At 40.0% G+C, this 12,981-nt stretch overlaps 2 protein-coding genes across 3 annotated transcripts in view; one reads left to right on the top strand and one right to left on the bottom strand.

The window, feature by feature from the left end:
• CSTPP1 (centriolar satellite-associated tubulin polyglutamylase complex regulator 1) overlaps positions 1-12,981 on the bottom strand; it is a 200,746-nt gene that overhangs the window by 184,032 nt on the left and 3,733 nt on the right. The gene's annotated exons all lie outside the window — the stretch shown is intronic.
• Positions 12,737-12,981, top strand: part of LRP4 (LDL receptor related protein 4) — a 67,958-nt gene continuing 67,713 nt past the window's right edge. Inside the window, exon 1 of the mRNA XM_047877059.1 lies at positions 12,737-12,741. The gene's annotated coding sequence lies outside the window, so the exon portion shown is untranslated. The remainder of the gene's footprint in view (positions 12,742-12,981) is intronic.

Raw genomic sequence — 12,981 nt, 5'->3', positions numbered from 1 at the left:
TAATCATAGTGTACTACATAACTAATATATACATACCATTTCCATAGTCATAATAAACACTGAATACTGACTTAACCAAAAATCATAATTTTATTAGAAGGATAGGAGAAATGGAAGTTTTAGGGGATATAAAAGCACTGAATCCATCACAGGAAGTAATTAGATCACATCTAAATCTTTTTTTTTTTTTAATGTTTATTTATTTTGACATAGAGAGAGAGAGAGACAGAGCATGAGTGGGGGAGGAGCAGAGAGAGAGGGAGACACAGAATCTGAAGCAGGCTCCAGGCTCCGAGCTGCCAGCACAGAGCCCGACACGGGGTTCGAACTCACAGACCGCGAGATCATGACCTGAGCCAAAGTCGGACGCTCCACCAACTGAGCCACTCAGGCGCCCCTCATCTAGAGCTCTTCTTAAAAGAAGCAACTTAAACATGCTACTTAAAAATATGCAGCAGGGCACCTGGGTGGCTTAGTCGGTTGAGCGTCCGACTTGGCTCAGGTCATGATCTCACAGCTCATGAGTTTGAGCCCCGTGTTGGGCTCTGTGCTGACAGCTCGGAGCCTGGATCCTGTTTCAGATTCTGTGTCTCCCTCTCTCTCTGCCCCTCTCCCACTCGCGCTCTGTCTCAAAAATAAATAAACATTTAAAAAAAATTTTTTTTAATATGCAGCAAAAAAGCAAAAGAAACAGTGAAAAAAATTTAAAATAGTCTCTTATGAGGAGTGGGACTTAGGGGGGAGAAGTTTGTGAGGTATGGTACTGCTGTGTTTTGTTAAAATTCTTTAGATCTGGGATCCCTGGGTGGCTCAGTCAGTTAAGCGTCCAACTTTGGCTCAGGTCATGATCTCACAGGCCATGGGTTCAAGCCCTGCATCGGGCTCTGTGCTGACAGCTCAGAGCCTGGAGCGTGCTTCAGATTCTGTGTCTCCCTCTCTCTCTCTGCCCCATTCCCCACTCGCATTCTGTCTTCCTCTCTCTCAAAAATAAACATTAAAAAAAAAAAAAACTCGTTCAATCTACTTTGCCAGTAAAATTCTGTAGCTAATAAAAATAAACATTAAATTTTTATTAAAAAAAATTTTTTTAACATTTATTCATCTTTGAAAGGCAGAGAGACAGAGCATGAATGGGGGAGGGGCACAGAGAGAGGGAGACGCAGAAACAGAAGCAGGCTCCAGGCTCCGACCTGTCAGCACAGAGCCCGACCGGGGGCTCGAACTCAGGGACCGCGAGATCATGACCTGTGCCGAAATCAGCCGCTTAATGGACTGGGCCACCCAGGTGCCCCAAACATTAAAATTTTTTAAATGTGCTCTTTGGATCTTCCCTCTCCTTGCCCATTATTTGTAACATATTGTTTTCCTAACAGTTTTTTTTAGTTTTTCATTTGTTTCATCTAGTTACGATTGTAATATTTTTATATTGTTTCTTTCACCAATTTACACAGCCAACTTTATTTGTTAATGTTTCTGTTACTGTTTTCCCAATTGTTTTATTTATGTGTCTTCACTTCAAATGTCTGAGTGCTGCCAGATTTCTTATATTTGTGCCTTTCTTCTTTCCCACAGCAACAAATACAAACTTCCTTTGCTCTCCTAAGCCTTTTACTTCTGTTTCTCTAACTTTGAGAACAAAACCCTGAAAATCCTACTTCAAAGACAAAGAAGAAGTGGTCAGGTAAAGAATATCAACTTTCAGCTCTATTTCTAAGCTTAATTCTGTCCTTCACTTTCCTTATTTTCCATCTCTGTTGGTCAAATACAATTATTCCTTGTAGAGTCAGAGTTTTTTCCTTTTTCTTTTTATTGAGCTATAAGTGACATGTAACTTATTAGTTTCAAGGGTACAGCATAATGATTTGGTATTTGTATATATTATGAAATGATCACAATAAGTCTAGTTAATAATATATCACCACACACAATTACAATTTTTTTTTTCTGATGACAACTTTTAAGCTCTCTCAGCAACTTTTAAATATACAATACAGTATTATTAACTATAGTCACCATGCTGTCCATTACATCCCCAGGACTTACTGTATAACTGGAAGTTTGTACCTTTTTCAACAACTGCCAATCTGTTCTCTGTACCTATGAGTCTAATTTATTTTTAGATTCCACATATTAGTGAGATCATATGGTATTTGTCTTTGTCTGCTTTATTTAACTTAGCATAATGCCCTCAAGGTCCATCCATGTTGCAAATGACAGGATTTCCTTCTCTTTTTATTGCTGAATAATCCTTGGAGAGTCCTTTTAAGACCATCTTAGGATCCGACTTCTCAATTGGGAATTGATGTTACTTGAGAAAAATGTTACCTATAAATTGCTTTCAGGTATAATAAAATGTTTGTCCATACTAATTATAATAATGACATTGTATTATGTTTTATAAATATATAAAAAAACATTTATCCATATTTGAAGATCAATAAAATTTGTTGGACTCAAATATTTTTTATATTTATATTTCATTTATTTATTTATTTATTTGAGAGAGAGAGAGAGTGTGTGTGTATGTGTTGTACAAGAAGAGAGGGGGAGAAGGAGAGAGAGAATCCCAAGCAGGCTCTGCTGTCAGCACACAGTCCGACACGGGGTTGAACTGTGAGACCATGACCCGAGCCGAAACCAGGAGCCAGACACTTAACCAACTGAGCCACCCAGGTGCCCCTAGGACTCAAATATTTTCAAAGATCTTAAAACAGTTTAGAGATTAGGCAGAATGCCCATAATGCCTAATGGATAAATGTGGCCCTGGTTCCCACCTTCAAAATAACCTTTACCTCTAACGTAAGGGAAGGGAAACAAAAATAATATAAAAACAGGGAGGGGAGCAAAACAGAAGAGACTCATAAATATGGAGAACAAACTGAGGGTTACTGGAGGGGTTGTGGGAGGGGGGATGGGCTAAATGGGTAAGGGGCACTAAGGAATCTACTCCCGAAATCATTGTTGCACTAAATGCTAACTAACTTGGATGTAAATTTAAAAAAATAAAATTAAAAAAAAATAACCTTCACCTCTGCCCTTGATCCCAAAGTTCCTTCTCACCTCTTCTGAAAACATATTCAGTGAATCATCCTTTCCTTCTCCTAGATCTTCCCTCTGTCCTTCTAAAATGGCTCCTTTTCCTTCAGCCTATACACATATTCCAGTCTCTCATCTAAAAAGCTAAAAACAACAAAATCTCTCTACTCTTGCTACCACCCCCTCTCCTTTTCCTTCCCCAAACAACCAAACTTCTGGGGAAAAAATTTTGAACCTACCTATTGTCTCAACTCATTCGCTCTTCCCCTTTACTCCTCCATCCAGGAAAATCTGGCATCCTGCCACACTGCTCCAATGAAACTTCTCGCCTCATGCCACTAACCTCCTTGGCAGCTCTTATCTTGTTTGACCTCTATGAGGCAACTGATATTACTGAACACTCCCTCCATCTTGAAACTCACTCCACCTCCAGTTTCTGTGGCATCACCTTTTCCTCGTTCTCCTAAATCTTCTACTAATCATTCTGAGTCTAGGAAGATTAAGATCTTTATACATAGTAAAACAGGCTCTCTGAAGACAAGATTTACACTCCTACAATGGGTCTCTAACTCCCAATTAAAAAAAAAAATGTGGCAGCAAAGTAACCACCAACACCCAGCAACCAACACAATTATAAAGAACTAAAACCCTAACATTACATACGCTCACGGAAGTGTAGAAAGGGACTATTCTGATTAGTTGGAAATGTCTACAAAGGACAGAGAACTGATACAAGAGAAATGACAAGAGACACAGTTAAGAAAGAAAAAGAATGGAGAACAAGGATAAGGGATGAACTATCTCTGTACTTTGAAAGGCAGAGGTAGGGGACAAACGTTAAACACCCACCAGTCCATCCATGCTTCAGCTATGAATCAGGGCAATTAGCTACCAACAATATACCTCACTTTCAGTGGAGGAGACATCTCCACTGTAAACACTAGGTATGCCAGATTACAGTTTGCTTCCCCCAAAATCTGTGCTCCCATTCTTGCACATGATTGTCTGGCTGAATTTCAATTCCCAGGCTCCTTTGCAACTAGAAAGTCATTTCTCACCTATGAAATGTGAGCACCAGGTGTGTTTGTAACTTCTGCCTGACTTGCTTAAAAGGTGTTTACCCTGGAGTCCTTCCTTCTCCTTCTGCTTTCTATTGGCTGGAAGTGGCTACAACGGAGGAGTCCAAGGAAACCTTGTGTCTCAAATCTTACAAAAGTACTACAACGGGGGCGCCTGGGTGGCGCAGTCGGTTAAGCGTCCGACTTCAGCCAGGTCACGATCTCGCGGTCCGTGAGTTCGAGCCCCACGTCAGGCTCTGGGCTGATGGCTCAGAGCCTGGAGCCTGTTTCCAATTCTGTGTCTCCCTCTCTCTCTGCCCCTCCCCCGTTCATGCTCTGTCTCTCTCTGTCCCCAAAATAAATAAACGTTGAAAAAAAAAAAATTTAAAAAAAAAAAAAAGTACTACAACGGAAGAAGAGATGTCAGTGATAACTTTGTCATTAAAAAAGATAAATTATTTTCTGGTGTCCCTTTTCTAAACATAAAAATCAAAGCTGTGTGTGTGTGTGTGTGTGTGTGTGTGTGTGTGTGTTTTACTTGGCTGAGTTAAAGAACTTTCCACTTGAGGAGCCTGATGTCAGGTCCTTCAAAAATAATTATTTTCCCTTAACTACTAGGAAATATGATAAGAAAAAGTTCACAATGTGAGACAAGTCAACTACTTCTTTTCCTTGTGAGTTTCTCCTTTAGAAATATGAAATCAAAAACAAACATTTACTGGAAGAGCAAAGGTCAAAACAGTCCCTATGTCCAGACATGGCAACAAAGATTAGCAAGACTTCACAGGCTATTCATAGGCATAACCTTGATGAGAAAAAAGGCAGGACCATTCTCCCTAAAGACCTAACCTATTTTCTTCTACTTATATATTTATAGTTCTGTACATGCCAACCCTTGAAGACGAGGCAAAAGATTGACTGCGTATGTAAGGCTTTGTAAGTTAACCATGAGTCTAAATATCAGGCTTGGTGGTTGACAGACTATCAAAAAAGACAATTTTGGGTCTTATTAAATAGCTTAAGATATTTGATATAGATTAATTCACCCTCTCAGCTCCCTGTGAGGTGGGTTTTATCAACTCCATTTTGGGGGTAAATTTGATCAAGGAGAATAATAGCCTTTTCCATACACAAAATGCCTTCCTTATAAAGAGCTCCACATATTTATTTTCTCAGTATTCTAACATTCCTGCAAGGTAGGTGGTAATATTACCTTCTCCTTTCTTATAGGTAAAATGCTATGGCTCAAGGAGCTTGATGACTTACACGGTAGCCTATATTTTACCCACTAACTAGAACATACTGCTTGGGATTGACACCAGACCACGGACTCAAGTTTGAACTGCACATAATTCAAAAGTGTCAAGCTTCTAGTTTTCTCTATAGCCATCTTTTAACACATCACATTCCAAAAAGGATTGGGGTCATGCTTGTTGTTTAAGCTCATGTGTGCACTGTTTATAAAGCTTATTATCGTTTCTCTAAATTGAACTATTTAAGTTTTGTCTAAATGCCCAAAAGCTAAATTATTTCTTGTTTACTGTCTGTGCACTAGCATTGTAAATGATGTCATCAGGAATGTACAGAACTCTTAGACAAAGCTGCAGGGCCGATAAAAGCAACTCACTTTGGGAAAAATGCATTTCTTCTTCTTTCTTTTTTTTTTCTTTTCTTCTTCTTCTTCTTTTTTTTTTTTTTTTGAAGTAGGCATCACACAAAAAGATGACTCATTAAGCCCAAAAGGGTTGACTCCACCATGTGAGGGCTTCTTATGCAGCCCTCTACAAAGAGACCTGAGTGGCAGCATGAGGCCTCCTCTTCTGTGCATTTCCCTCCAGGCAGAATGTGCATTTGTGTGGCTACATACACAATTATAATCTCCCCTGAAAGGCAATTCCTTCCATATGACAGGCTGAACAGTGGCCTGAGTGCTAGCCTCATGTTGCCTGTGCAGTTAACATGCTGACATTCCAGACACATTTAATCTCTCCTTTCTGAGAAACTAAGATGGAACAGAAGAAGTGAAGCTGGAAAAAAGTCCGCACAGAGAGAAAGGAGGCCAGCCCGAGCGCCCAAATTCACTTTCTCATGGGCTGAGCTTCTTTGTGTGCTGTCTACTTCCGTGTCAACTTGCAGGACTTTGGGGCATGAGAACCATGGAGCCGAGTGGTTCTGGCAGCCTCTCCATTTGACAAGCAAAGCCAAAGACATGTGGCCTTTGGTACATTTCACATTCAAAAGTGTGATTGTTTCAAACATGCCTATTTTTAAATATGTAATTTTCCTATTTAGCACACGTTGAATATAAGTTGGCCACAGGAGGAGTACTGCCACACAATTAAGGAAAAAAAAAAAAAGGCAATGGCCCTGATGCAGCCCTATCCCTGCCAGGTACCTCTGTTTACTGGGGGCAAGGGGGGGCTATCCCAGGTGAGAGAAGCCTGAGTTTAACAAACACCTGATATGAAGGCCTGGGCACAAACAGATTTCTGTCTGAGATTACAGAAACTGAAGCTTGTGTTTTATCACAATTACCTGTAATCTCAGGGCCAGATAATAGTATTAACAAGACCTTGAGCTACACAATAGGACAGCTGGAAAAAGGCTCTTACTCTCCAAAGAACAGTGCTTTTAAAAAGCTAATTCAATGAAGAAAAAGAAAGGGCTCTGAAAGTGCCTTCTCAAACAATATTTACTTTTACTGGGTTCCTACTAATCAAACAAAACTTAGTCAAAAGCTTTTATGAAAAATACATTTGATGATTTCAGCAGTAATTGCTTTGTTCAAAGAAAGGTGCTTAAGAGAAAACATAGCTAATGGGATCAGTAATTTGGTAAGTTCAGATGTGTTTGGGAAAATCCCTCCTCTCTTTGATAAATCATTAAAATGCTGCTCAGATAAATGTGTTTTGACTTGAAATTCCAATCATAGAATGAGCTATTTCCTACAGCCCCTAGGGAAGCAGTACAGGGGCAATCCCAACACAGAGAACCCAGAGATTAGTTTGTGAGGGTAATTCCAGTCTTAATCAAAGCATTTTATTCTGCCCAACTACAGGATGGGATCTCATGGAGATGCCCCAAGAGTGTATAAAATGTCCTTCCTTCTTAAAATACCATTTTTAAAAAATGGGTTAAATCTTACTATTATGTAACCAAACAGTAGAAACTATGGCATAAACCATGAAACTATCCTTAGGGATAATTAGAGTATAAAACCAGAAGGATCCGGGGTATAAAACCAGAAGGATCCGGGGCACATTTTAACCAGTCATCCTTTTTTGCTCATCCTTGGAAGGAGGGGGAAAAAGCCTAGTGTCTCTCCATAGTAGAAATTTAATAACTATTTGTTGAACTGGATTTTTCTCTCTCTTTTTAAGAAAAAAATTATCCTGCTACTTAAAGCAGACCATCCATTTAACAATTGAGCACTTAATTTGAGCCAAGCACTGTGCTAGATTTTCGAGATACTGAGAGAATAAGCTTGCCTTTATCACTTACATTCTAGTAGAACCAGACAATAGCCAAGTATACAAATAGATAAGATAACGGTAATAAGTGTAAGAAGGATATAAACAGGATGATGGGCTTAATCATTTTTCTCTTCTCATCTTTTATTACTTTTTAAAATTTTTCTTTATTTATTTATCTTGAGAGAGAGAGAGAGAGCATGAGAGAGAGAGAGAGCGTGCATGAGTGGGGACAGGCGGAAAGAGAGGGAGAGAGAGAATCCCAAGCAGGCTCTGAGCTGCCAATGCAGAACCTGACTCAGGGCTCTAGCCCATGAACCATGAGATCATGACCTCAGCTGAAACCAAGAGTTGGTTGCTCAACCAACTGAGCCACCTAGGTACCCCTACTATTATTACTTTTTAAAACTTCACCAACTGTGCCTCCTAAAATTACTCCTTTAGCAAACATGATATTTGTGTAAACAAAAGTGATGTCTAACTTTTGGACAGCAGTTGGAGGAAAGATTTTAATATTACTTAAATATATAAATGATAAGGTCAAAAGTTTACAGAATTGTTTGAAGACCCCGGAAAAACAATGAAATCATCTGCAATTTAGTTACCTTGGAGAAACGGGAGTGGGGGGGAGGGTCAGGAACAACATGCCTTAGAACTCATTTGCTCTTTTTTTTCCCCAATAAAAACATATTTATCACATTTATCAAATGGCTTACAGAATCCTTGGAAAGGCAGAAGAAACAGAGTCTAGGCTGAACATCCAGGAACAACTCCCAGAGGCACATCCCAGACCTGGGCCACTTAGGGAGCTGCTGCCCTGCCATGACTGAGAAGCTGCCAACCGAACCGGGAAAGCAGCAAGACAGCAGCACACATGCAGCCCACCCCCTCTACAACAGCACTCATGCCACTGTCACCTTATGTTATTGTCATCTGTGAGTATGTCCCATCTCCTATGTATGGCATTAAGTTTCCCAGGAGGGACGCTTTATATTCATGTTTTGCTATATATAGAGACAGGGTATTCAGGAAAGAAGGAAAGAAGGAACAATTAGGAAGAAAGGAAAATGAGAAGAGGGGAAGAAGAAGTGATTTTGTGAACATGTTCGTTACTATTTTAAAGTGATCAGTTCTGGGGCATCTGGGTGACTCAGTCGGTTAAGCGTCAGACTCTTGACTATGGCTCAGGTCTGATATCAGGGTTGGTAGATCAAGTTCCGTGTCTCCGTGCTGAGTGTGGACCCTGCTTAAGATTCTCTCTTTCCCTCTGCCTTTCTCCCCTGCTTGCGTGTGCACTCTCTCTCTCTCTAAAAAAAAAAAAAAAAAAAAAAAAAGATTAAAAAAACTTTTTAAAAACCTTCCAGTTTTAAAGCAACTAGTTTTATCTAGTTTCTAAAAATTCAGGAAGTCAGTGTAACATCTATAATATTTTATTTCATTTCCTTTCTGCAACAATCCAAGCACTTTAAAGCCTTAAGCGCATTTCTGCTAGTTTATTACAAATAGCAATGTTTCCTAGCATATGGTTGGGTTTGGAAGATTCATTAGTGATATTCAAATAAAAATAAGTTTTCTTATCAGGATTCATCCAAAAGCAAAAAAATTAATTAATTAAAAGTGTCTGGCAGTAAGACAAGTATATCATGTGCTACGATACCAGCAAATACAAAAAACAGTAATAAGATTAGTAACACGTAAGAGTCTTCTACATAGAAAGAATTGTATGTCAGAACCTCTGCCAAGGCTTGAAGAAATTGTATTAACCTTGAGGCTGGAAGGGACTATATTAGTGACTGTTGGATGTTGTCTTAGTCCAGGTACTCTGAGAAGCAACACCAAGACAGGATCAGACATGCAAGAGATAATACTGGGGGGAAAACCCACAAGGCAAATGGGGAGGGAGCCACAGGAGGCTGGGATTGCTGACCGATGACAATGACCCTTTAGAGTGAGAGAGAGAGATGGAGAGGGAGAGAAAGAGAATTTAGACTACAGTGCAATGGGAGTCTTCCAGGCAAAGTCACCATCAAAAGAATCAGTCACATATCTCATAGCAGTGGGTCTGTCCAACCCAGCCACTGGCTGGAAGCAGCTTGTGGGAAGTGTGATCTCAGTGTGAACAAGGTGTTGGATTCAGAGCTGGAGTTGAAAGTTAATTACCCTCCCTTCCCCACAGCAGGATATCTGAGAGTCACACTTTAATGGCTGCCACAGATGCATTATATGCTTTTATAAAAAGTACAGTTATAATAATTGTTAATATTTATTGAGTACCTTCGCAGGTGCTCTAAAAGAAAAGATATCTTACTCATCTTTGTATACTCTCTTCACAATGTAGACACAATGCAGCAGCCAAGCAGTGCTCTAAAAGTTCACATGTATGGATGCGGTAAGTACTATTATTACCTACAGCTTGCAGATAAGGAAACTAAGGCGCAGAGAGGTTAAGTAACTTCTTGAAAATCACACAGCTACCCAAAGTACACAAATTACCCTCAATAAAACTCTCCCGAATAGATTACTTTTAGAGGTGACATTCTTCATTGCTAGCCTCTGCGAGATGAGTCTTGTGGCAAGAGAGAACTGGAATTTTACTATTCCCAAACCCATCCTGATTCCTAGGATGCCCCCTCCTGGCAGAAATGTTAAATTAAGCACTTGAAATCACCTGAACTTACTCCAGGATCCATGCATAGGTCTATATGCAATAGTTGGAGCCACAATTTTGGAGTCACTCAAGATATTTATAGCACAGAGTTTAACAATATGGACTCGGATTACTGGGTTAGAATTCTGCCTCCTTGACTTACTAACTAGTTTTTCAATATTTTTATGCTGCCGTTTCCTCATCTGTCAAATGGAGATAGCAATTAAAATTATCTTCATGTGCATTAATATATGTAAAGCACTTAAAATGTTACTGGTGCATAATAAATGCTTAATTCCTTTTTTTTTTTTAGTGCTTAATTAAGTCTTAATAGTTGCTGCTAGCTGCTCACATTTACGGTACCCTAAAATAAGATTATTCACATTTGATTTAACATATGTTTGCATTAAGTGTCTACATTGTGAAAGGCAAGTATACAATGATGAGTAAAATACAATTCCTGTTCTCAGGAAACTTATTTGCAACTAATGAACTTTTTTTTTTTAATGTTTATTTATTTTTGACAGAGAGAGCGAGCAAGCATGAGCGGGGGAGGGGCAGAGAGAGAGGGAGACACAGAATCTGAAGCAGGCTCCAGGCTCCGAGCTGTCAGCACAGAGCCCCAAGCTGTCAGCACAGAGCCCGACACGGGGCTCGAACTCACAGACTGTGAGATCGTGACCTGAGCCGAAGTCGGACGCTCAACCGACTGAGCCACCCAGGTGCCCCACTAATGAACTATTTAAGAGCTCCATTCTTACCAGAGAAGCAAGGATCACTGCCTTTTGCAGGCAAGTAAATGTTTTGGTTTGTTTATTTGTATCTTGTTGGTGGAGAAGGGAAAAAAAAGACTAAGGAATCGACAAAGGTGGGTTTGAGCCCGGGCTTTGCTATGCATCATCACCTATATGACTTTGTACAAATGAATGAGCCTTTCTACACTTCAGTTTCCTCATTTGTAAAATGAGATGATATTAATAACTACCAAATAGGGGCACCCGGGTGGCTCAGTTGGTTAAACGTCCGACTATGGGTCAGATCATGATGTCTTGGTTTGTGAGTTCGAGCTCCACATCAGGCTCTCTGCTGTCAACACAGAGCCTGCTTCAGAGCCTCTGTCCCTCTCTCTCTCTGCCCGCCCCCCTGCTGCACTCTCTCTCAAAAATAAACATTTTTTTTAAATGTAAAAAAAAAAAAAACCACAACAACTACCAAATGGGATGAACAATACCCACTTTGTGTCGTGGTTGTGAAGAATAAGTGAGATAAGGCACGGTGCTAAGTACGTACAAAGTGCTTAAAAACCGTAACTTAAAAAAACTATCCAACTTACTGTGATTCCTCTAAAAGTAGAGCCTCCAAAGGAAAGAGATCATCTCTGATTTCCTAGAATTATCTATTATGCCAACCTAATACCAAACTTAGTGAGAGTAAGCAGTTTCCATGGAAACTGAAGAGGCAACTAGGAGCATGAGTGAAAGCAGGCACCTCACCAAATTAGGTGAAGTAAAAAAGAAACTTCACACCCTCATGCTTATACTCAGGTCAGCACGTAGGTGGTGTGTTTTGCAAACCTGGGACCAGAACAGGCTGCCCTTCGGCTCTAGAGAGTTCTCCACACCCAACCAGATACACAGACACACCTCAGCCTCTGGCAGAAGCTTCCAATAAGTAGATTTAATAAGGCTGGAAATCTTTCAAGGGTTCTATCCTTATTTCATCTCCTTACCAGACTCTCTTCTATTCAGCCCTCGGCATTAACACAACTTCTGTCATTACATTCTGATGACTGCAGGCATGAACATCATTGAGTTGCTTCTGTAATGATGATCTTAAGATCCTAAGCCATTCCAGGCCATGATTACAGGTTCCTAATCCACAAAGTCAGCAGGGAATGGATCAGTTTACCCAACTGATGAAAGATTGTTTTCTTCACTAATAGTCAAAAAGGCAAATACAAGGCCTGGTTAGCAGACAGAAAGGGAAATCTGCAGATATTCACTGAATAGACATCACTGTAATTTCTATCGTAACACTAAAAAGAGATCTCCCGACACATGTACCAAGGGGTGCTCAGCTTTGGCTTTTCTGTTTCACTAAATGCCTAGAGTTTTCCTGTCCTTGCAATTTTCTTTTCTCTATATGTATTTTCTCTAGGCCTATACATGTAAGTGACTTTATAACTTATAAGAAAAAAAAAAAAAAAGAAAGAAACCAAAAAGATAAAACTCTCTACAGGTATTTAAATTTTTTAAACCAGGAAATATTTTATTAATCTATGAAGAATGTTTTCAGGGCGCCTCGGTAGTTCAGTCAGTGACGTGTCTGACTCTTGATTTCAGCTTAGGTCATCACCAACCATAAGATCTCATGAGATGGAGCCCTACTTCAGGCTCCGTTCGCTGGGAGCACACAGCCTACTTGGGATTTTCTCTCTCCTTCTCTCTCTCTTCCCCTCCTCCGCTCACACGCTTGCATGATCGTGCTCCTTCTCTCCGTCTCAAAATAAACATTCAAAAAAGAGAGAGTGGTTTTCAATGGTCATTAAACTGAGGGTGAATACTTCAAAACAGCCTATACGTAAAACAGAGCAAACTATGATGGATAGAGGTTGTTCTCAACTAAAAACAAATGCATTTCAGCACAGTTGTAGGGTTTGATGAATCATGAGGAGGCCAGTGAGGAGTATGACTCTGTTTAGGGCAGTATGAATGTCCAGATGCTGAATGGGACAGGGAGTTAAGACACTTGAATATGCAACAGAGCCTGA

Source organism: Prionailurus viverrinus, chromosome D1 (assembly GCF_022837055.1).
Source record: "Prionailurus viverrinus isolate Anna chromosome D1, UM_Priviv_1.0, whole genome shotgun sequence".
Taxonomy (NCBI): domain Eukaryota; kingdom Metazoa; phylum Chordata; class Mammalia; order Carnivora; family Felidae; genus Prionailurus; species Prionailurus viverrinus.
This window is presented reverse-complemented; position numbering and strand designations above follow the sequence as displayed.